The sequence below is a fragment of the Diceros bicornis genome, chromosome 28 (genome assembly GCF_020826845.1).
Source record: "Diceros bicornis minor isolate mBicDic1 chromosome 28, mDicBic1.mat.cur, whole genome shotgun sequence".
Lineage (NCBI taxonomy): Eukaryota > Metazoa > Chordata > Mammalia > Perissodactyla > Rhinocerotidae > Diceros > Diceros bicornis.
In genome coordinates, this window is record NC_080767.1 from 1,624,505 (window position 1) to 1,650,108 (window position 25,604).

The window sequence follows — 25,604 nt, forward strand, 5'->3', positions numbered from 1 at the left end:
AAGGGAGATGGGGCATGAAGTTTTTTCTAGGAGTTGGAGACATACAACGTTTAGCTCAGTTCTGGGCATCTTTGAAATACCTATACAAACTTGTTCCTACATAGTAACTTGCAACTTTGAATGAGAATGTGCTTGCTTACAGCAACGTGCTATATTTCTGAATGCCCGAATTGGGAATCTGTGTCAAAACTTTGTTAGGAATTATGTGATCCTTACTAGCTGGAAGTAAGGGAGTTGGGGCATGAAGTTATTTCTAGGAGTTGGAGACATACAACGTTTAAGTCAGTTCTGGGCATCTTTGAAATACCTATACTAACTTGTTCCTACATAGTAACTTGCAACTTTGAATGAGAATGTGCTTGCTTACAGCAACGTGCTATATGTTCTGAATGCCCGAATTGGGAATCTGTGTCAAAACTTTGTTACAACTTATGTGATCCTTACTAGCTGGAAGTCAGGGAGATGGGGCATGAAGTTATTTCTAGGATTTGGAGGCATACAACGTTTAGCTCAGTTCTGGGCATCTTTGAAATACCTATACAAACTTGTTCCTACATAGTAACTTGCAACTTTGAATGAGAATGTGCTTGCTTACAGCAACGTGCTACATGTTTTGAATGCCCGAATTGGGAATCTGTGTCAAAACTTTGTTAGGAATTATGTGATCCTTACTAGCTGGAAGTAAGGGAGATGGGGCATGAAGTTATTCCTAGGAGTTGGAGACATACCAAGTTTAGCTCAGTTCTGGGCATCTTTGAAATACCTATACAAACTTGTTCCTACATAGTAACTTGCAACTTTGAATGAGAATGTGCTTTCTTACAGCAATTTGCTATATGTTCTGAATGCCCGAATTTGGAATCTGTGTCAAAACTTTGTTAGGAATTATGTGATCCTTACTAGCTGGAAGTAAGGGAGATGGGGCATGATGTTATTTCTAGGAGTTGGAGACATACCAAGTTTAGCTCAGTTCTGGGCATCTTTGAAATACCTATACAAACTTGTTCCTACATAGTAACTTGCAACTTTGAATGAGAATGTGCTTGCTTACAGCAACGTGCTATAGGTTCTGAGTGCCTGAATTGGGAATCTGTGTCAAAATATTGTTACAACTTATGTGATCCTTACTAGATGGAAGTAAGGGAGATGGGGCATGAAGTTATTTCTAGGAGTTGGAGACATACAACGTTTAGCTCAGTTCTGGGCATCTTTGAAATACCTATACAAACTTGTTCCTAAATACTAACTTGCAACTTTGAATGAGAATGTGCTGGCTTACAGCAACGTGCTATATGTTCTGAATGCCCAAATTGGGAATCTGTGTCAAAACTTTGTTAGGAATTATGTGATCCTTACTAGCTGGAAGTAAGGGAAATGGGGCATGAAGTTATTTCTAGGAGTTGAAGACATACAACGTTTAGCTCAGTTCTGGGCATCTTTGAAATACCTATACAAACTTGTTCCTACATAGTAACTTGCAACTTTGAATGAGAATGTGCTTGCTTACAGCAACGTGCTACATGTTTTGAATGGCCGAATTAGGAATCTCTGTCAAAACTTTGTTAGGAATTATGTGATCCTTACTAGCTGGAAGTAAGGGAGATGGGGCATGAAGTTATTCCAGGAATTGGAGACATACCAAGTTTAGCTCAGTTCTGGGCATCTTTGAAATACCTATGCACACCTGTTCCTACATAGTACCTTGCAACTTTGAATGAGAATGTGCTTGCTTACAGCAACGTGCTATATGTTCTGAATGCCCGAATTGGTAATCTGTGTCAAAACTTTGTTAGAAATTATGTGATCCTTACTAGCTGGAAGTAAGGGAGATGGGGCATGAAGTTATTTCTAGGAGTTGGAGACATACAACTTTTAGCTCAGTTCTGGGCATCTTTGAAATACCTATACAAACTTGTTCCTACATAGTAACTTGCAACTTTGAATGAGAATGTGCTTGCTTACAGCAACGTGCTATATTTCTGAATGCCCGAATTGGGAATCTGTGTCAAAACTTTGTTAGGAATTATGTGATCCTTACTAGCTGGAAGTAAGGGAGTTGGGGCATGAAGTTATTTCTAGGAGTTGGAGACATACAACGTTTAAGTCAGTTCTGGGCATCTTTGAAATACCTATACAAACTTGTTCCTACATAGTAACTTGCAACTTTGAATGAGAATGTGCTTGCTTACAGCAACGTGCTATATGTTCTGAATGCCCGAATTGGGAATCTGTGTCAAAACTTTGTTACAACTTATGTGATCCTTACTAGCTGGAAGTCAGGGAGATGGGGCATGAAGTTATTTCTAGGATTTGGAGGCATACAACGTTTAGCTCAGTTCTGGGCATCTTTGAAATAACTATACAAACTTGTTCCTACATAGTAACTTGCAACTTTGAATGAAAATGTGCTTGCTTACAGCAACGTGCTACATGTTTTGAATGCCCGAATTGGGAATCTGTGTCAAAACTTTGTTAGGAATTATGTGATCCTTACTAGCTGGAAGTAAGGTAGATGGGGCATGAAGTTATTCCTAGGAGTTGGAGACATACCTAGTTTAGCTCAGTTCTGGGCATCTTTGAAATACCTATACAAACTTGTTCCTACATCGTAACTTGCAACTTTGAATGAGAATGTGCTTTCTTACAGCAATTTGCTATATGTTCTGAATGCCCGAATTTGGAATCTGTGTCAAAACTTTGTTAGGAATTATGTGATCCTTACTAGCTGGAAGTAAGGGAGATGGGGCATGATGTTATTTCTAGGAGTTGGAGACATACCAAGTTTAGCTCAGTTCTGGGCATCTTTGAAATACCTATACAAACTTGTTCCTACATAGTAACTTGCAACTTTGAATGAGAATGTGCTTGCTTACAGCAACGTGCTATATGTTCTGAATGCCCGAATTGGGAATCTGTGTCAAAACTTTGTTAGGAATTATGTGATCCTTACTAGCTGGAAGTAAGGGAGATGGGGCATGAAGTTATTTCTAGGAGTTGGAGACATACCAAGTTTAGCTCAGTTCTGGGAATCTTTGAAATACCTATACAAACATGTTCCTACATAGTATCTTGCAACTTTGAATGAGAATGTGCTTGCTTACAGCAACGTGCTATATGTTCTGAATGTCCGAATTGGGAATCTGTGTCAAAACTTTGTTAGAACTTATGTGATCCTTACTAGCTGGAAGTAAGGGAGTTGGGGCATGAAGTTATTTCTATGAGTTGGAGACATACAACGTTTAGCTCAGTTCTGGGCATCTTTGAAATACCTCTACAAACTTGTTCCTACATAGGAACTTGCAACTTTGAATGAGAATGTGCTTGCTTACAGCAACGTGCTACATGTTTTGAATGCCATAATTGGGAATCTGGGTCAAAACTTTGTTAGGAATTGTGTGATCCTTACTAGATGGAAGTAAGGGAGATGGGGCATGAAGTTATTTCTAGGAATTGGAGACATACCAAGTTAGCTCAGTTCTGGGCATCTTTGGAATACCTATACAAACTTGTTCCTACATAGTAACTTGCAACTTTGAATGAGAATGTGCTTGCTTACAGCAACGTGCTATATGTTCTGAATGCCCGAATTGGGAATCTGTGTCAAAACTTTGTTAGGAATTATGTGATCCTTACCAGCTGGAAGTAAGGGAGATGGGGCATGAAGTTATTTCTAGGAGTTGGAGACATACCAAGTTTAGCTCAGTTCTGGGCATCTTTGAAATACCTATACAATCTTGTTCCTACATAGTAACTTGCATCTTTGAATGAGAATGTGCTTGCATACAGCAACGTGCTATATGTTCTGAATGCCCAAATTGGGAATCTGTGTCAAAACTTTGTTAGGAATTATGTGATCCTTATTAGCTGGAAGTAAGGGAATTGGGGCATGAAGTTATTTCTAGGAGTTGGAGACATACAACGTTTAACTCAGTTCTGGGTATCTTTGAAATACCTATACAAACTTGTTCCTACATAGTAACTTGCAACTTTGAATGAGACTGTGCTTGCTTACAGCAACGTGCTACATGTTCTGAATGCCCGAATTGGGAATCTGTGTCAAAACTTTGTTAGGAATCATGTGATCCTTACTAGCTGGAAGTAAGGGAGATGGGGCATGAAGTTATTCCTAGGAGTTGGAGACATACAACGTTTAGCTCAGTTCTGGGCATCTTTGAAATACCTATACAAACTTGTTCCTACATAGTAACTTGCAACTTTGAATGAGAATGTGCTTGCTTACAGCAACGTGCTACATGTTTTGAATGCCCGAATTGGGAATCTGTGTCAAAACTTTGTTAGGAATTATGTGATCCTTAATAGCTGGAAGTAAGGGAGATGGGGCATGAAGTTATTCCTAGGAGTTGGAGACATACCAAGTTTAGCTCAGTTCTGGGCATCTTTGAAATACCTATACAAACTTGTTCCTACATAGTAACTTGCAACTTTGAATGAGAATGTGCTTGCTTACAGCAACGTGCTATATGTTCTGAATGCCCAAATTGGGAATCTGTGTCAAAACTTTGTTAGGAATTATGTGATCCTTACTAGCTGGAAGTAAGGGAGATGGGGCATGAAGTTATTTCTAGGATTTGGAGACATACCAAGTTTAGCTCAGTTCTGGGCATCTTTGAAATACCTATACAAACTTGTTCCTACATAGTAACTTGCAAATTTGAATGAGAATGAGCTTGCTTACAGCAACGTGCTATATGTTCTGAATGTCCGAATTGGGAATCTGTGTCAAAACTTTGTTAGAACTTATGTGATCCTTACTAACTGGAAGTAAGGGAGTTGGGGCATGAAGTTATTTCTAGGAGTTGGAGACATACAACGTTTAGCTCAGTTCTGGGCATCTTTGAAATACCTTTACAAACTTGTTCCTGCATAGTAACTTGCAACATTGAATGAGAATGTGCTTGCTTACAGCAACGTGCTACATGTTTTGAATGCCATAATTGGGAATCTGGGTCAAAACTTTGTTAGGAATTATGTGATCCTTACTAGCTGAAAGTAAGGGAGATGGGTAATGAAGTTATTCCTAGGAGTTGGAGACATACCAAGTTTAGCTCAGTTCTGGGCATCTTTGAAATACCTATACAAACTTGTTCCTACATAGTAACTTGCCACTTTGAATGAGAATGTGCTTGCTTACAGCAACGTGCTATATGTTCTGAATGCCCATATTGGGAGTCTGTGTCAAAACTTTGTTAGGAATTATGTGATCCTTAGAAGATGGAAGTAAGGGAGATGGGGCATGAAGTTATTTCTAGGAATTGGAGACATACCAAGTTTAGCTCAGTTCTGGGCATCTTTGAAATACCTATACAAACTTGTTCCTACATAGTAACTTGCAACTTTGAATGAGAATGTGCTTGCTTACAGCAACGTGCTATATGTTCTGAATGCCCGAATTGGGAATCTGTGTCAAAACTTTGTTAGGAATTATGTGATCCTTACTAGCTGGAAGTAAGGGAGATGGGGCATGAAGTTATTTCTAGGAGTTGGAGACATACCAAGTTTAGCTCAGTTCTGGGCATCTTTGAAATACCTATACAAACTTGTTCCTACATAGTAACTTGCATCTTTGAATGAGAATGTGCTTGCTTACAGCAACGTGCTATATGTTCTGAATGCCCAAATTGGGAATCTGTGTCAAAACTTTGTTAGGAATTATGTGATCCTTACTAGCTGGAAGTAAGGGAAATGGGGCATGAAGTTATTTCTAGGAGTTGAAGACATACAACGTTTAGCTCAGTTCTGGGCATCTTTGAAATACCTATACAAACTTGTTCCTACATAGTAACTTGCAACTTTGAATGAGAATGTGCTTGCTTACAGCAACGTGCTACATGTTTTGAATGGCCGAATTGGGAATCTGTGTCAAAACTTTGTTAGGAATTATGTGATCCTTACTAGCTGGAAGTAAGGGAGATGGGGCATGAAGTTATTCCAGGAATTGGAGACATACCAAGTTTAGCTCAGTTCTGGGCATCTTTGAAATACCTATGCACACTTGTTCCTACATAGTACCTTGCAAATTTGAATGAGAATGTGCTTGCTTACAGCAACGTGCTATATGTTCTGAATGGCCGAATTGGGAATCTGTGTCAAAACTTTGTTAGAAATTATGTGATCCTTACTAGCTCGAAGTAAGGGACATGGGGCATGAAGTTATTTCTAGGATTTGGAGACATACAACGTTTAGCTCAGTTCTGGGCATCTTTGAAATACCTATACAAACTTGTTCCTACATAGTAACTTGCAACTTTGAATGAGAATGTGCTTGCTTACAGCAACGTGCTATATGTTCTGAATGCCCGAATTGGGAATCTGTGTCAAAACTTTGTTACAACTTATGTGATCCTTACTAGCTGGAAGTCAGGGAGATGGGGCATGAAGTTATTTCTAGGATTTGGAGGCATACAACGTTTAGCTCAGTTCTGGGCATCTTTGAAATACCTATACAAACTTGTTCCTACATAGTAACTTGCAACTTTGAATGAGAATGTGCTTGCTTACAGCAACGTGCTACATGTTTTGAATGCCCGAATTGGGAATCTGTGTCAAAACTTTGTTAGGAATTATGTGATCCTTACTAGCTGGAAGTAAGGGAGATGGGGCATGAAGTTATTCCTAGGAGTTGGAGACATACCAAGTTTAGCTCAGTTCTGGGCATCTTTGAAATACCTATACAAACTTGTTCCTACATAGTAACTTGCAACTTTGAATGAGAATGTGCTTTCTTACAGCAATTTGCTATATGTTCTGAATGCCCGAATTTGGAATCTGTGTCAAAACTTTGTTAGGAATTATGTGATCCTTACTAGCTGGAAGTAAGGGAGATGGGGCATGATGTTATTTCTAGGAGTTGGAGACATACCAAGTTTAGCTCAGTTCTGGGCATCTTTGAAATACCTATACAAACTTGTTCCTACATAGTAACTTGCAACTTTGAATGAGAATGTGCTTGCTTACAGCAACGTGCTATAGGTTCTGAATGCCTGAATTGGGAATCTGTGTCAAAATTTTGTTAGGAATTATGTGATCCTTACTAGATGGAAGTAAGGGAGATGGGGCATGAAGTTATTTCTAGGAGTTGGAGACATACAACGTTTAGCTCAGTTCTGGGCATCTTTGAAATACCTATACAAACTTGTTCCTAAATAGTAACTTGCAACTTTGAATGAGAATGTGCTTGCTTACAGCAACGTGCTACATGTTTTGAATGCCCGAATTGGGAATCTGTGTCAAAACTTTGTTAGGAATTATGTGATCCTTACTAGCTGGAAGTAAGGGAGATGGGGCATGAAGTTATTTCTAGGAGTTGGACACATACCAAGATTAGCTCAGTTCTGGGCATCTTTGAAATACCTATACAAACTTGTTTCTACATAGTAACTTGCAACTTTCAATGAGAATGTGCTTGCTTACAGCAACGTGCCATATGTTCTGAATGCCCGAATTGGGAATCTGTGTCAAAACTTTGTTAGGAATTATGTGATCCTTACTAGCTGGAAGTAAGGGAGATGGGGCATGAAGTTATTTCTAGGATTTGGAGACATACCAAGTTTAGCTCAGTTCTGGGCATCTTTGAAATACCTATACAAACTTGTTCCTACATAGTAACTTGCAAATTTGAATGAGAATGAGCTTGCTTACAGCAACGTGCTATATGTTCTGAATGCCCAAATTGGGAATCTGTGTCAAAACTTTGTTAGGAATTATGTGATCCTTACTAGATGGAAGTAAGGGAGATGGGGCATGAAGTTATTTCTAGGAGTTGAAGACATACAACGTTTAGCTCAGTTCTGGGCATCTTTGAAATACCTATACAAACTTGTTCCTACATAGTAACTTGCAACTTTGAATGAGAATGTGCTTGCTTACAGCAACGTGCTACATGTTTTGAATGGCCGAATTGGGAATCTGTGTCAAAACTTTGTTAGGAATTATGTGATCCTTACTAGCTGGAAGTAAGGGAGATGGGGCATGAAGTTATTCCAGGAATTGGAGACATACCAAGTTTAGCTCAGTTCTGGGCATCTTTGAAATACCTATGCACACCTGTTCCTACATAGTACCTTGCAACTTTGAATGAGAATGTGCTTGCTTACAGCAACGTGCTATATGTTCTGAATGCCCGAATTGGGAATCTGTGTCAAAACTTTGTTAGAAATTATGTGATCCTTACTAGCTGGAAGTAAGGGAGATGGGGCATGAAGTTATTTCTAGGAGTTGGAGACATACAACGTTTAGCTCAGTTCTGGGCATCTTTGAAATACCTATACAAACTTGTTCCTACATAGTAACTTGCAACTTTGAATGAGAATGTGCTTGCTTACAGCAACGTGCTATATTTCTGAATGCCCGAATTGGGAATCTGTGTCAAAACTTTGTTAGGAATTATGTGATCCTTACTAGCTGGAAGTAAGGGAGATGGGGCATGAAGTTATTCCTAGGAGTTGGAGACATACCAAGTTTAGCTCAGTTCTGGGCATCTTTGAAATACCTATACAAACTTGTTCCTACATAGTAACTTGCAACTTTGAATGAGAATGTGCTTTCTTACAGCAATTTGCTATATGTTCTGAATGCCCGAATTTGGAATCTGTGTCAAAACTTTGTTAGGAATTATGTGATCCTTACTAGCTGGAAGTAAGGGAGATGGAGCATGATGTTATTTCTAGGAGTTGGAGACATACCAAGTTTAGCTCAGTTCTGGGCATCTTTGAAATACCTATACAAACTTGTTCCTACATAGTAACTTGAAACTTTGAATGAGAATGTGCTTGCTTACAGCAACGTGCTATATGTTCTGAATGCCTGAATTGGGAATCTGTGTCAAAATTTTGTTACAACTTATGTGATCCTTACTAGATGGAAGTAAGGGAGATGGGGCATGAAGTTATTTCTAGGAGTTGGAGACATACAACGTTTAGCTCAGTTCTGGGCATCTTTGAAATACCTATACAAACTTGTTCCTAAATAGTAACTTGCAACTTTGAATGAGAATGTGCTTGCTTACAGCAACGTGCTACATGTTTTGAATGCCCGAATGGGAATCTGTGTCAAAACTTTGTTAGGAATTATGTGATCCTTACTAGCTGGAAGAAAGGGAGATGGGGCATGAAGTTATTTCTAGGAGTTGGACACATCCCAAGTTTAGCTCAGTTCTGGGCATCTTTGAAATACCTATACAAACTTGTTTCTACATAGTAACTTGCAACTTTGAATGAGAATGTGCTTGCTTACAGCAACGTGCCATATGTTCTGAATGCCCGAATTGGGAATCTGTGTCAAAACTTTTAAGAAATTATGTGATCCTTAATAGCTGGAAGTAAGTGAGATGGGGCAAGAAGTTATTTCTAGGAGTTGGAGACATACAACGTTTAGCTCAGTTCTGGGCATCTTTGAAATACCTATACAAACTTGTTCCTACATAGTAACTTGCAACTTTGAATGAGAATGTGCTTGCTTACAGCAACGTGCTACATGTTTTGAATGCCCGAATTGGGAATCTGTGTCAAAAATTTGTTAGGAATTATGTGATCCTTACTAGCTGGAAGTAAGGGAGATGGGGCATGAAGTTATTCCTAGGAGTTGGAGACATACCAAGTTTAGCTCAGTTCTGGGCATCTTTGAAATACCTATACAAACTTGTTCCTACATAGTAACTTGCAACTTTGAATGAGAATGTGCTTTCTTACAGCAATTTGCTATATGTTCTGAATGCCCGAATTTGGAATCTGTGTCAAAACTTTGTTAGGAATTATGTGATCCTTACTAGCTGGAAGTAAGGGAGATGGGGCATGATGTTATTTCTAGGAGTTGGAGACATACCAAGTTTAGCTCAGTTCTGGGCATCTTTGAAATACCTATACAAACTTGTTCCTACATAGTAACTTGCAACTTTGAATGAGAATGTGCTTGCTTACAGCAACGTGCTATATGTTCTGAATGCCCGAATTGGGAATCTGTGACAAAACTTTGTTAGGAATTATGTGATCCTTACTAGCTGGAAGTAAGGGAGATGGGGCATGAAGTTATTTCTAGGAGTTGGAGACATACCAAGTTTAGCTCAGTTCTGGGAATCTTTGAAATACCTATACAAACATGTTCCTACATAGTATCTTGCAACTTTGAATGAGAATGTGCTTGCTTACAGCAACGTGCTATATGTTCTGAATGTCCGAATTGGGAATCTGTGTCAAAACTTTGTTAGAACTTATGTGATCCTTACTAGCTGGAAGTAAGGGAGTTGGGGCATGAAGTTATTTCTATGAGTTGGAGACATACAACGTTTAGCTCAGTTCTGGGCATCTTTGAAATAACTCTACAAACTTGTTCCTACATAGGAACTTGCAACTTTGAATGAGAATGTGCTTGCTTACAGCAACGTGCTACATGTTTTGAATGCCATAATTGGGAATCTGGGTCAAAACTTTGTTAGAAATTATGTGATCCTTACTAGCTGAAAGTAAGGGAGATAGGGCATGAAGTTATTCCTAGGAGTTGGAGACATACCAAGTTTAGCTCAGTTCTGGGCATCTTTGAAATACCTATACAAACTTGTTCCTACATAGTAACTTGCCACTTTGAATGAGAATGTGCTTGCTTACAGCAACGTGCTATATGTTCTGAATGCCCATATTGGGAATCTGTGTCAAATCTTTGTTAGGAATTATGTGATCCTTACTAGATGGAAGTAAGGGAGATGGGGAATGAAGTTATTTCTAGGAATTGGAGACATACCAAGTTAGCTCAGTTCTGGGCATCTTTGGAATACCTATACAAACTTGTTCCTACATAGTAACTTGCAACTTTGAATGAGAATGTGCTTGCTTACAGCAACGTGCTATATGTTCTGAATGCCCGAATTGGGAATCTGTGTCAAAACTTTGTTAGGAATTATGTGATCCTTACCAGCTGGAAGTAAGGGAGATGGGGCATGAAGTTATTTCTAGGATTTGGAGACATACCAAGTTTAGCTCAGTTCTGGGCATCTTTGAAATACCTATACAAACTTGTTCCTACATAGTAACTTGCAAATTTGAATGAGAATGAGCTTGCTTACAGCAACGTGCTATATGTTCTGAATGCCAAAATTGGGAATCTGTGTCAAAACTTTGTTAGGAATTATGTGATCCTTACAATCTGGAAGTAAGGGAAATGGGGCATGAAGTTATTTCTAGGAGTTGAAGACATACAACGTTTAGCTCAGTTCTGGGCATCTTTGAAATACCTATACAAACTTGTTCCTACATAGTAACTTGCAACTTTGAATGAGAATGTGCTTGCTTACAGCAACGTGCTACATGTTTTGAATGGCCGAATTGGGAATCTGTGTCAAAACTTTGTTAGGAATTATGTGATCCTTACTAGCTGGAAGTAAGGGAGATGGGGCATGAAGTTATTCCAGGAATTGGAGACATACCAAGTTTAGCTCAGTTCTGGGCATCTTTGAAATACCTATGCACACCTGTTCCTACATAGTACCTTGCAACTTTGAATGAGAATGTGCTTGCTTACAGCAACGTGCTATATGTTCTGAATGCCCGAATTGGGAATCTGTGTCAAAACTTTGTTAGAAATTATGTGATCCTTACTAGCTGGAAGTAAGGGAGATGGGGCATGAAGTTATTTCTAGGAGTTGGAGACATACAACGTTTAGCTCAGTTCTGGGCATCTTTGAAATACCTATACAAACTTGTTCCTACATAGTAACTTGCAACTTTGAATGAGAATGTGCTTGCTTACAGCAACGTGCTATATTTCTGAATGCCCGAATTGGGAATCTGTGTCAAAAGTTTGTTAGGAATTATGTGATCCTTACTAGCTGGAAGTAAGGGAGTTGGGGCATGAAGTTATTTCTAGGAGTTGGAGACATACAACGTTTAAGTCAGTTCTGGGCATCTTTGAAATACCTATACAAACTTGTTCCTACATAGTAACTTGCAACTTTGAATGAGAATGTGCTTGCTTACAGCAACGTGCTATATGTTCTGAATGCCCGAATTGGGAATCTGTGTCAAAACTTTGTTACAACTTATGTGATCCTTACTAGCTGGAAGTCAGGGAGATGGGGCATGAAGTTATTTCTAGGATTTGGAGGCATACAACGTTTAGCTCAGTTCTGGGCATCTTTGAAATAACTATACAAACTTGTTCCTACATAGTAACTTGCAACTTTGAATGAAAATGTGCTTGCTTACAGCAACGTGCTACATGTTTTGAATGCCCGAATTGGGAATCTGTGTCAAAACTTTGTTAGGAATTATGTGATCCTTACTAGCTGGAAGTAAGGGAGATGGGGCATGAAGTTATTCCTAGGAGTTGGAGACATACCAAGTTTAGCTCAGTTCTGGGCATCTTTGAAATACCTATACAAACTTGTTCCTACATAGTAACTTGCAACTTTGAATGAGAATGTGCTTTCTTACAGCAATTTGCTATATGTTCTGAATGCCCGAATTTGGAATCTGTGTCAAAACTTTGTTAGGAATTATGTGATTCTTACTAGCTGGAAGTAAGGGAGATGGGGCATGATGTTATTTCTAGGAGTTGGAGACATACCAAGTTTAGCTCAGTTCTGGGCATCTTTGAAATACCTATACAAACTTGTTCCTACATAGTAACTTGAAACTTTGAATGAGAATGTGCTTGCTTACAGCAACGTGCTATATGTTCTGAATGCCTGAATTGGGAATCTGTGTCAAAATTTTGTTACAACTTATGTGATCCTTACTAGATGGAAGTAAGGGAGATGGGGCATGAAGTTATTTCTAGGAGTTGGAGACATACAACGTTTAGCTCAGTTCTGGGCATCTTTGAAATACCTATACAAACTTGTTCCTAAATAGTAACTTGCAACTTTGAATGAGAATGTGCTTGCTTACAGCAACGTGCTACATGTTTTGAATGCCCGAATTGGGAATCTGTGTCAAAACTTTGTTAGGAATTATGTGATCCTTACTAGCTGGAAGTAAGGGAGATGGGGCATGAAGTTATTTCTAGGAGTTGGACACATACCAAGTTTAGCTCAGTTCTGGGCATCTTTGAAATACCTATACAAACTTGTTTCTACATAGTAACTTGCAACTTTGAATGAGAATGTGCTTGCTTACAGCAACGTGCCATATGTTCTGAATGCCCGAATTGGGAATCTGTGTCAAAACTTTTAAGAAATTATGTGATCCTTACTAGCTGGAAGTAAGTGAGATGGGGCAAGAAGTTATTTCTAGGAGTTGGAGACATACAACGTTTAGCTCAGTTCTGGGCATCTTTGAAATACCTATACAAACTTGTTCCTACATAGTAACTTGCAACTTTGAATGAGAATGTGCTTGCTTACAGCAACGTGCTACATGTTTTGAATGCCCGAATTGGGAATCTGTGTCAAAAATTAGTTAGGAATTATGTGATCCTTACTAGCTGGAAGTAAGGGAGATGGGGCATGAAGTTATTCCTAGGAGTTGGAGACATACCAAGTTTAGCTCAGTTCTGGGCATCTTTGAAATACCTATACAAACTTGTTCCTACATAGTAACTTGCAACTTTGAATGAGAATGTGCTTTCTTACAGCAATTTGCTATATGTTCTGAATGCCCGAATTTGGAATCTGTGTCAAAACTTTGTTAGGAATTATGTGATCCTTACTAGCTGGAAGTAAGGGAGATGGGGCATGATGTTATTTCTAGGAGTTGGAGACATACCAAGTTTAGCTCAGTTCTGGGCATCTTTGAAATACCTATACAAACTTGTTCCTACATAGTAACTTGCAACTTTGAATGAGAATGTGCTTGCTTACAGCAACGTGCTATATGTTCTGAATGCCCGAATTGGGAATCTGTGTCAAAACTTTGTTAGGAATTATGTGATCCTTACTAGCTGGAAGTAAGGGAGATGGGGCATGAAGTTATTTCTAGGAGTTGGAGACATACCAAGTTTAGCTCAGTTCTGGGAATCTTTGAAATACCTATACAAACATGTTCCTACATAGTATCTTGCAACTTTGAATGAGAATGTGCTTGCTTACAGCAACGTGCTATATGTTCTGAATGTCCGAATTGGGAATCTGTGTCAAAACTTTGTTAGAACTTATGTGATCCTTACTAGCTGGAAGTAAGGGAGTTGGGGCATGAAGTTATTTCTATGAGTTGGAGACATACAACGTTTAGCTCAGTTCTGGGCATCTTTGAAATACCTCTACAAACTTGTTCCTACATAGGAACTTGCAACTTTGAATGAGAATGTGCTTGCTTACAGCAACGTGATACATGTTTTGAATGCCATAATTGGGAATCTGGGTCAAAACTTTGTTAGAAATTATGTGATCCTTACAAGCTGAAAGTAAGGGAGATAGGGCATGAAGTTATTCCTAGGAGTTGGAGACATACCAAGTTTAGCTCAGTTCTGGGCATCTTTGAAATACCTATACAAACTTGTTCCTACATAGTAACTTGCCACTTTGAATGAGAATGTGCTTGCTTACAGCAACGTGCTATATGTTCTGAATGCCCATATTGGGAATCTGTGTCAAATCTTTGTTAGGAATTATGTGATCCTTACTAGCTGGAAGTAAGGGAGATGGGGCATGAAGTTATTCCTAGGAGTTGGAGACATACAACGTTTAGCTCAGTTCTGGGCATCTTTGAAATACCTATACAAACTTGTTCCTACATAGTAACTTGCAACTTTGAATGAGAATGTGCTTGCTTACAGCAACGTGCTACATGTTTTGAATGCCCGAATTGGGAATCTGTGTCAAAACTTTGTTAGGAATTATGTGATCCTTAATAGCTGGAAGTAAGGGAGATGGGGCATGAAGTTATTCCTAGGAGTTGGAGACATACCAAGTTTAGCTCAGTTCTGGGCATCTTTGAAATACCTATACAAACTTGTTCCTACATAGTAACTTGCAACTTTGAATGAGAATGTGCTTGCTTACAGCAACGTGCTATATGTTCTGAATGCCCGAATTGGGAATCTGTGTCAAAACTTTGTTAGGAATTATGTGATCCTTACTAGCTGGAAGTAAGGGAGATGGGACATGAAGTTATTTCTAGGATTTGGAGACATACCAAGTTTAGCTCAGTTCTGGGCATCTTTGAAATACCTATACAAACTTGTTCCTACATAGTAACTTGCAAATTTGAATGAGAATGAGCTTGCTTACAGCAACGTGCTATATGTTCTGAATGTCCGAATTGGGAATCTGTGTCAAAACTTTGTTAGAACTTATGTGATCCTTACTAACTGGAAGTAAGGGAGTTGGGGCATGAAGTTATTTCTAGGAGTTGGAGACATACAACGTTTAGCTCAGTTCTGGGCATCTTTGAAATACCTCTACAAACTTGTTCCTGCATAGTAACTTGCAACATTGAATGAGAATGTGCTTGCTTACAGCAACGTGCTACATGTTTTGAATGCCATAATTGGGAATCTGGGTCAAAACTTTGTTAGGAATTATGTGATCCTTACTAGCTGAAAGTAAGGGAGATGGGTAATGAAGTTATTCCTAGGAGTTGGAGACATACCAAGTTTAGCTCAGTTATGGGCATCTTTGAAATACCTATACAAACTTGTTCCTACATAGTAACTTGCAACTTTGAATGAGAATGTGCTTGCTTACAGCAACGTGCTATATGTTCTGAATGCCCGAATTGGGAATCTGTGTCAAAACTTTGTTAGGAATTATGTGATCCTTACTAGCTGGAAGTAAGGGAGATGGGGCATGAAGTTATTTCTAGGAGTTGGAGACATACCAAGTTTAGCTCAGTTCTGGGAATCTTTGAAATACCTATACAAACATGTTCCTACATAGTATCTTGCAACTTTGAATGAGAATGTGCTTGCTTACAGCAACGTGCTAAATGTTCTGAATGTCCGAATTGGGAATCTGTGTCAAAACTTTGTTAGAACTTATGTGATCCTTACTAGCTGGAAGTAAGGGAGTTGGGGCATGAAGTTATTTCTATGAGTTGGAGACATACAACGTTTAGCTCAGTTCTGGGCATCTTTGAAATACCTCTACAAACTTGTTCCTACATAGGAACTTGCAACTTTGAATGAGAATGTGCTTGCTTACAGCAACGTGCTACATGTTTTGAATGCCATAATTGGGAATCTGGGTCAAAACTTTGTTAGAAATTATGTGATCCTTACAAGCTGAAAGTAAGGGAGATAGGGCATGAAGTTATTCCTAGGAGTTGGAGACATACCAAGTTTAGCTCAGTTCTGGGCATCTTTGAAATACCTATACAAACTTGTTCCTACATAGTAACTTGCCACTTTGAATGAGAATGTGCTTGCTTACAGCAACGTGCTATATGTTCTGAATGCCCATATTGGGAATCTGTGTCAAATCTTTGTTAGGAATTATGTGATCCTTACTAGATGGAAGTAAGGGAGATGGGGCATGAAGTTATTTCTAGGAATTGGAGACATACCAAGTTAGCTCAGTTCTGGGCATCTTTGGAATACCTATACAAACTTGTTCCTACATAGTAACTTGCAACTTTGAATGAGAATGTGCTTGCTTACAGCAACGTGCTATATGTTCTGAATGCCCGAATTGGGAATCTGTGTCAAAACTTTGTTAGAAATTATGTGATCCTTACTAGCTGGAAGTAAGGGAGATGGGGCATGAAGTTATTTCTAGGAGTTGGAGACATACAACGTTTAGCTCAGTTCTGGGCATCTTTGAAATACCTATACAAACTTGTTCCTACATAGTAACTTGCAACTTTGAATGAGAATGTGCTTGCTTACAGCAACGTGCTATATTTCTGAATGCCCGAATTGGGAATCTGTGTCAAAAGTTTGTTAGGAATTATGTGATCCTTACTAGCTGGAAGTAAGGGAGTTGGGGCATGAAGTTATTTCTAGGAGTTGGAGACATACAACGTTTAAGTCAGTTCTGGGCATCTTTGAAATACCTATACAAACTTGTTCCTACATAGTAACTTGCAACTTTGAATGAGAATGTGCTTGCTTACAGCAACGTGCTATATGTTCTGAATGCCCGAATTGGGAATCTGTGTCAAAACTTTGTTACAACTTATGTGATCCTTACTAGCTGGAAGTCAGGGAGATGGGGCATGAAGTTATTTCTAGGATTTGGAGGCATACAACGTTTAGCTCAGTTCTGGGCATCTTTGAAATAACTATACAAACTTGTTCCTACATAGTAACTTGCAACTTTGAATGAAAATGTGCTTGCTTACAGCAACGTGCTACATGTTTTGAATGCCCGAATTGGGAATCTGTGTCAAAACTTTGTTAGGAATTATGTGATCCTTACTAGCTGGAAGTAAGGGAGATGGGGCATGAAGTTATTCCTAGGAGTTGGAGACATACCAAGTTTAGCTCAGTTCTGGGCATCTTTGAAATACCTATACAAACTTGTTCCTACATAGTAACTTGCAACTTTGAATGAGAATGTGCTTTCTTACAGCAATTTGCTATATGTTCTGAATGCCCGAATTTGGAATCTGTGTCAAAACTTTGTTAGGAATTATGTGATTCTTACTAGCTGGAAGTAAGGGAGATGGGGCATGATGTTATTTCTAGGAGTTGGAGACATACCAAGTTTAGCTCAGTTCTGGGCATCTTTGAAATACCTATACAAACTTGTTCCTACATAGTAACTTGAAACTTTGAATGAGAATGTGCTTGCTTACAGCAACGTGCTATATGTTCTGAATGCCTGAATTGGGAATCTGTGTCAAAATTTTGTTACAACTTATGTGATCCTTACTAGATGGAAGTAAGGGAGATGGGGCATGAAGTTATTTCTAGGAGTTGGAGACATACAACGTTTAGCTCAGTTCTGGGCATCTTTGAAATACCTATACAAACTTGTTCCTAAATAGTAACTTGCAACTTTGAATGAGAATGTGCTTGCTTACAGCAACGTGCTACATGTTTTGAATGCCCGAATTGGGAATCTGTGTCAAAACTTTGTTAGGAATTATGTGATCCTTACTAGCTGGAAGTAAGGGAGATGGGGCATGAAGTTATTTCTAGGAGTTGGACACATACCAAGTTTAGCTCAGTTCTGGGCATCTTTGAAATACCTATACAAACTTGTTTCTACATAGTAACTTGCAACTTTGAATGAGAATGTGCTTGCTTACAGCAACGTGCCATATGTTCTGAATGCCCGAATTGGGAATCTGTGTCAAAACTTTTAAGAAATTATGTGATCCTTACTAGCTGGAAGTAAGTGAGATGGGGCAAGAAGTTATTTCTAGGAGTTGGAGACATACAACGTTTAGCTCAGTTCTGGGCATCTTTGAAATACCTATACAAACTTGTTCCTACATAGTAACTTGCAACTTTGAATGAGAATGTGCTTGCTTACAGCAACGTGCTACATGTTTTGAATGCCCGAATTGGGAATCTGTGTCAAAAATTAGTTAGGAATTATGTGATCCTTACTAGCTGGAAGTAAGGGAGATGGGGCATGAAGTTATTCCTAGGAGTTGGAGACATACCAAGTTTAGCTCAGTTCTGGGCATCTTTGAAATACCTATACAAACTTGTTCCTACATAGTAACTTGCAACTTTGAATGAGAATGTGCTTTCTTACAGCAATTTGCTATATGTTCTGAATGCCCGAATTTGGAATCTGTGTCAAAACTTTGTTAGGAATTATGTGATCCTTACTAGCTGGAAGTAAGGGAGATGGGGCATGATGTTATTTCTAGGAGTTGGAGACATACCAAGTTTAGCTCAGTTCTGGGCATCTTTGAAATACCTATACAAACTTGTTCCTACATAGTAACTTGCAACTTTGAATGAGAATGTGCTTGCTTACAGCAACGTGCTATATGTTCTGAATGCCCGAATTGGGAATCTGTGTCAAAACTTTGTTAGGAATTATGTGATCCTTACTAGCTGGAAGTAAGGGAGATGGGGCATGAAGTTATTTCTAGGAGTTGGAGACATACCAAGTTTAGCTCAGTTCTGGGAATCTTTGAAATACCTATACAAACATGTTCCTACATAGTATCTTGCAACTTTGAATGAGAATGTGCTTGCTTACAGCAACGTGCTATATGTTCTGAATGTCCGAATTGGGAATCTGTGTCAAAACTTTGTTAGAACTTATGTGATCCTTACTAGCTGGAAGTAAGGGAGTTGGGGCATGAAGTTATTTCTATGAGTTGGAGACATACAACGTTTAGGTCAGTTCTGGGCATCTTTGAAATACCTCTACAAACTTGTTCCTACATAGGAACTTGCAACTTTGAATGAGAATGTGCTTGCTTACAGCAACGTGCTACATGTTTTGAATGCCATAATTGGGAATCTGGGTCAAAACTTTGTTAGAAATTATGTGATCCTTACTAGCTGAAAGTAAGGGAGATAGGGCATGAAGTTATTCCTAGGAGTTGGAGACATACCAAGTTTAGCTCAGTTCTGGGCATCTTTGAAATACCTATACAAACTTGTTCCTACATAGTAACTTGCCACTTTGAATGAGAATGTGCTTGCTTACAGCAACGTGCTATATGTTCTGAATGCCCATATTGGGAATCTGTGTCAAATCTTTGTTAGGAATTATGTGATCCTTACTAGCTGGAAGTAAGGGAGATGGGGCATGAAGTTATTCCTAGGAGTTGGAGACATACAACGTTTAGCTCAGTTCTGGGCATCTTTGAAATACCTATACAAACTTGTTCCTACATAGTAACTTGCAACTTTGAATGAGAATGTGCTTGCTTACAGCAACGTGCTACATGTTTTGAATGCCCGAATTGGGAATCTGTGTCAAAACTTTGTTAGGAATTATGTGATCCTTAATAGCTGGAAGTAAGGGAGATGGGGCATGAAGTTATTCCTAGGAGTTGGAGACATACCAAGTTTAGCTCAGTTCTGGGCATCTTTGAAATACCTATACAAACTTGTTCCTACATAGTAACTTGCAACTTTGAATGAGAATGTGCTTGCTTACAGCAACGTGCTATATGTTCTGAATGCCCGAATTGGGAATCTGTGTCAAAACTTTGTTAGGAATTATGTGATCCTTACTAGCTGGAAGTAAGGGAGATGGGGCATGAAGTTATTTCTAGGATTTGGAGACATACCAAGTTTAGCTCAGTTCTGGGCATCTTTGAAATACCTATACAAACTTGTTCCTACATAGTAACTTGCAAATTTGAATGAGAATGAGCTTGCTTACAGCAACGTGCTATATGTTCTGAATGTCCGAATTGGGAATCTGTGTCAAAACTTTGTTAGAACTTATGTGATCCTTACTAACTGGAAGTAAGGGAGTTGGGGCATGAAGTTATTTCTAGGAGTTGGAGACATACAACGTTTAGCTCAGTTCTGGGCATCTTTGAAATACCTCTACAAACTTGTTCCTGCATAGTAACTTGCAACATTGAATGAGAATGTGCTTGCTTACAGCAACGTGCTACATGTTTTGAATGCCATAATTGGGAATCTGGGTCAAAACTTTGTTAGGAATTATGTGATCCTTACTAGCTGAAAGTAAGGGAGATGGGTAATGAAGTTATTCCTAGGAGTTGGAGACATACCAAGTTTAGCTCAGTTATGGGCATCTTTGAAATACCTATACAAACTTGTTCCTACATAGTAACTTGCAACTTTGAATGAGAATGTGCTTGCTTACAGCAACGTGCTATATGTTCTGAATGCCCGAATTGGGAATCTGTGTCAAAACTTTGTTAGGAATTATGTGATCCTTACTAGCTGGAAGTAAGGGAGATGGGGCATGAAGTTATTTCTAGGAGTTGGAGACATACCAAGTTTAGCTCAGTTCTGGGAATCTTTGAAATACCTATACAAACATGTTCCTACATAGTATCTTGCAACTTTGAATGAGAATGTGCTTGCTTACAGCAACGTGCTAAATGTTCTGAATGTCCGAATTGGGAATCTGTGTCAAAACTTTGTTAGAACTTATGTGATCCTTACTAGCTGGAAGTAAGGGAGTTGGGGCATGAAGTTATTTCTATGAGTTGGAGACATACAACGTTTAGCTCAGTTCTGGGCATCTTTGAAATACCTCTACAAACTTGTTCCTACATAGGAACTTGCAACTTTGAATGAGAATGTGCTTGCTTACAGCAACGTGCTACATGTTTTGAATGCCATAATTGGGAATCTGGGTCAAAACTTTGTTAGAAATTATGTGATCCTTACAAGCTGAAAGTAAGGGAGATAGGGCATGAAGTTATTCCTAGGAGTTGGAGACATACCAAGTTTAGCTCAGTTCTGGGCATCTTTGAAATACCTATACAAACTTGTTCCTACATAGTAACTTGCCACTTTGAATGAGAATGTGCTTGCTTACAGCAACGTGCTATATGTTCTGAATGCCCATATTGGGAATCTGTGTCAAATCTTTGTTAGGAATTATGTGATCCTTACTAGATGGAAGTAAGGGAGATGGGGCATGAAGTTATTTCTAGGAATTGGAGACATACCAAGTTAGCTCAGTTCTGGGCATCTTTGGAATACCTATACAAACTTGTTCCTACATAGTAACTTGCAACTTTGAATGAGAATGTGCTTGCTTACAGCAACGTGCTATATGTTCTGAATGCCCGAATTGGGAATCTGTATCAAAACTTTGTTAGGAATTATGTGATCCTTACCAGCTGGAAGTAAGGGAGATGGGGCATGAAGTTATTTCTAGGAGTTGGAGACATACCAAGTTTAGCTCAGTTCTGGGCATCTTTGAAATACCTATACAATCTTGTTCCTACATAGTAACTTGCATCTTTGAATGAGAATGTGCTTGCATACAGCAACGTGCTATATGTTCTGAATGCCCAAATTGGGAATCTGTGTCAAAACTTTGTTAGGAATTATGTGATCCTTATTAGCTGGAAGTAAGGGAGTTGGGGCATGAAGTTATTTCTAGGAGTTGGAGACATACAACGTTTAACTCAGTTCTGGGTATCTTTGAAATACCTATACAAACTTGTTCCTACATAGTAACTTGCAACTTTGAATGAGAATGTGCTTGCTTACAGCAACGTGCTACATGTTCTGAATGCCATAATTGGGAATCTGTGTCAAAACTTTGTTAGGAATCATGTGATCCTTACTAGCTGGAAGTAAGGGAGATGGGGCATGAAGTTATTCCTAGGAGTTGGAGACATACAACGTTTAGCTCAGTTCTGGGCATCTTTGAAATACCTATACAAACTTGTTCCTACATAGTAACTTGCAACTTTGAATGAGAATGTGCTTGCTTACAGCAACGTGCTACATGTTTTGAATGCCCGAATTGGGAATCTGTGTCAAAACTTTGTTAGGAATTATGTGATCCTTAATAGCTGGAAGTAAGGGAGATGGGGCATGAAGTTATTCCTAGGAGTTGGAGACATACCAAGTTTAGCTCAGTTCTGGGCATCTTTGAAATACCTCTACAAACTTGTTCCTGCATAGTAACTTGCAACATTGAATGAGAATGTGCTTGCTTACAGCAACGTGCTACATGTTTTGAATGCCATAATTGGGAATCTGGGTCAAAACTTTGTTAGGAATTATGTGATCCTTACTAGCTGAAAGTAAGGGAGATGGGTAATGAAGTTATTCCTAGGAGTTGGAGACATACCAAGTTTAGCTCAGTTCTGGGCATCTTTGAAATACCTATACAAACTTGTTCCTACATAGTAACTTGCCACTTTGAATGAGAATGTGCTTGCTTACAGCAACATGCTATATGTTCTGAATGCCCATATTGGGAGTCTGTGTCAAAACATTGTTAGGAATTATGTGATCCTTAGAAGATGGAAGTAAGGGAGATGGGGCATGAAGTTATTTCTAGGAATTGGAGACATACCAAGTTTAGCTCAGTTCTGGGCATCTTTGAAATACCTATACAAACTTGTTCCTACATAGTAACTTGCAACTTTGAATGAGAATGTGCTTGCTTACAGCAACGTGCTATATGTTCTGAATGCCCGAATTGGGAATCTGTGTCAAAACTTTGTTAGGAATTATGTGATCCTTACTAGCTGGAAGTAAGGGAGATGGGGCATGAAGTTATTTCTAGGAGTTGGAGACATACCAAGTTTAGCTCAGTTCTGGGCATCTTTGAAATACCTATACAAACTTGTTCCTACTTAGTAACTTGCATCTTTGAATGAGAATGTGCTTGCTTACAGCAACGTGCTATATGTTCTGAATGCCCAAATTGGGAATCTGTGTCAAAACTTTGTTAGGAATTATGTGATCCTTACTAGCTGGAAGAAAGGGAAATGGGGCATGAAGTTATTTCAAGGAGTTGAAGACATACAACGTTTAGCTCAGTTCTGGGCATCTTTGAAATACCTATACAAACTTGTTCCTACATAGTAACTTGCAACTTTGAATGAGAATGTGCTTGCTTACAGCAACGTGCTACATGTTTTGAATGGCCGAATTGGGAATCTGTGTCAAAACTTTGTTAGGAATTATGTGATCCTTACTAGCTGGAAGTAAGGGAGATGGGGCATGAAGTTATTCCAGGAATTGGAGACATACCAAGTTTAGCTCAGTTCTGGGCATCTTTGAAATACCTATGCACACTTGTTCCTACATAGTACCTTGCAACTTTGAATGAGAATGTGCTTGCTTACAGCAACGTGCTATATGTTCTGAATGCCCGAATTGGGAATCTGTGTCAAAACTTAGTTAGAAATTATGTGATCCTTACTAGCTGGAAGTAAGGGAGATGGGGCATGAAGTTATTTCTAGGAGTTGGAGACATACAACGTTTAGCTCAGTTCTGGGCATCTTTGAAATACCTATACAAACTTGTTCCTACATAGTAACTTGCAACTTTGAATGAGAATGTGCTTGCTTACAGCAACGTGCTATATTTCTGAATGCCCGAATTGGGAATCTGTGTCAAAACTTTGTTAGGAATTATGTGATCCTTACTAGCTGGAAGTAAGGGAGATGGGGCATGAAGTTATTTCTAGGAGTTGGAGACATACAACGTTTAAGTCAGTTCTGGGCATCTTTGAAATACCTATACAAACTTGTTCCTACATAGTAACTTGCAACTTTGAATGAGAATGTGCTTGCTTACAGCAACGTGCTATATGTTCTGAATGCCCGAATTGGGAATCTGTGTCAAAACTTTGTTACAACTTAAGTGATCCTTACTAGCTGGAAGTCAGGGAGATGGGGCATGAAGTTATTTCTAGGATTTGGAGGCATACAACGTTTAGCTCAGTTCTGGGCATCTTTGAAATACCTATACAAACTTGTTCCTACATAGTAACTTGCAACTTTGAATGAGAATGTGCTTGCTTACAGCAACGTGCTACATGTTTTGAATGCCCGAATTGGGAATCTGTGTCAAAACTTTGTTAGGAATTATGTGATCCTTACTAGCTGGAAGTAAGGGAGATGGGGCATGAAGTTATTCCTAGGAGTTGGAGACATACCAAGTTTAGCTCAGTTCTGGGCATCTTTGAAATACCTATACAAACTTGTTCCTACATAGTAACTTGCAACTTTGAATGAGAATGTGCTTTCTTACAGCAATTTGCTATATGTTCTGAATGCCCGAATTTGGAATCTGTGTCAAAACTTTGTTAGGAATTATGTGATCCTTACTAGCTGGAAGTAAGGGAGACCGGGCATGATGATATTTCTAGGAGTTGGAGACATACCAAGTTTAGCTCAGTTCTGGGCATCTTTGAAATACCTATACAAACTTGTTCCTACATAGTAATTTGCAACTTTGAATGAGAATGTGCTTGCTTACAGCAACGTGCTATAGGTTCTGAATGCCTGAATTGGGAATCTGTGTCAAAATTTTGTTACAACTTATGTGATCCTTACTAGATGGAAGTAAGGGAGATGGGGCATGAAGTTATTTCTAGGAGTTGGAGACATACAACGTTTAGCTCAGTTCTGGGCATCTTTGAAATACCTATACAAACTTGTTCCTAAATAGTAACTTGCAACTTTGAATGAGAATGTGCTTGCTTACAGCAACGTGCTACATGTTTTGAATGCCCGAATTGGGAATCTGTGTCAAAACTTTGTTAGGAATTATGTGATCCTTACTAGCTGGAAGTAAGGGAGATGGGGCATGAAGTTATTTCTAGGAGTTGGACACATACCAAGTTTAGCTCAGTTCTGGGCATCTTTGAAATACCTATACAAACTTGTTTCTACATAGTAACTTGCAACTTTCAATGAGAATGTGCTTGCTTACAGCAACGTGCCATATGTTCTGAATGCCCGAATTGGGAATCTGTGTCAAAACTTTGTTAGGAATTATGTGATCCTTACTAGCTGGAAGTAAGGGAGATGGGGCATGAAGTTATTTCTAGGATTTGGAGACATACCAAGTTTAGCTCAGTTCTGGGCGTCTTTGAAATACCTATACAAACTTGTTCCTACATAGTAACTTGCAAATTTGAATGAGAATGAGCTTGCTTACAGCAACGTGCTATATGTTCTGAATGCCCAAATTGGGAATCTGTGTCAAAACTTTGTTAGGAATTATGTGATCCTTACTAGCTGGAAGTAAGGGAAATGGGGCATGAAGTTATTTCTAGGAGTTGAAGACATACAACGTTTAGCTCAGTTCTGGGCATCTTTGAAATACCTATACA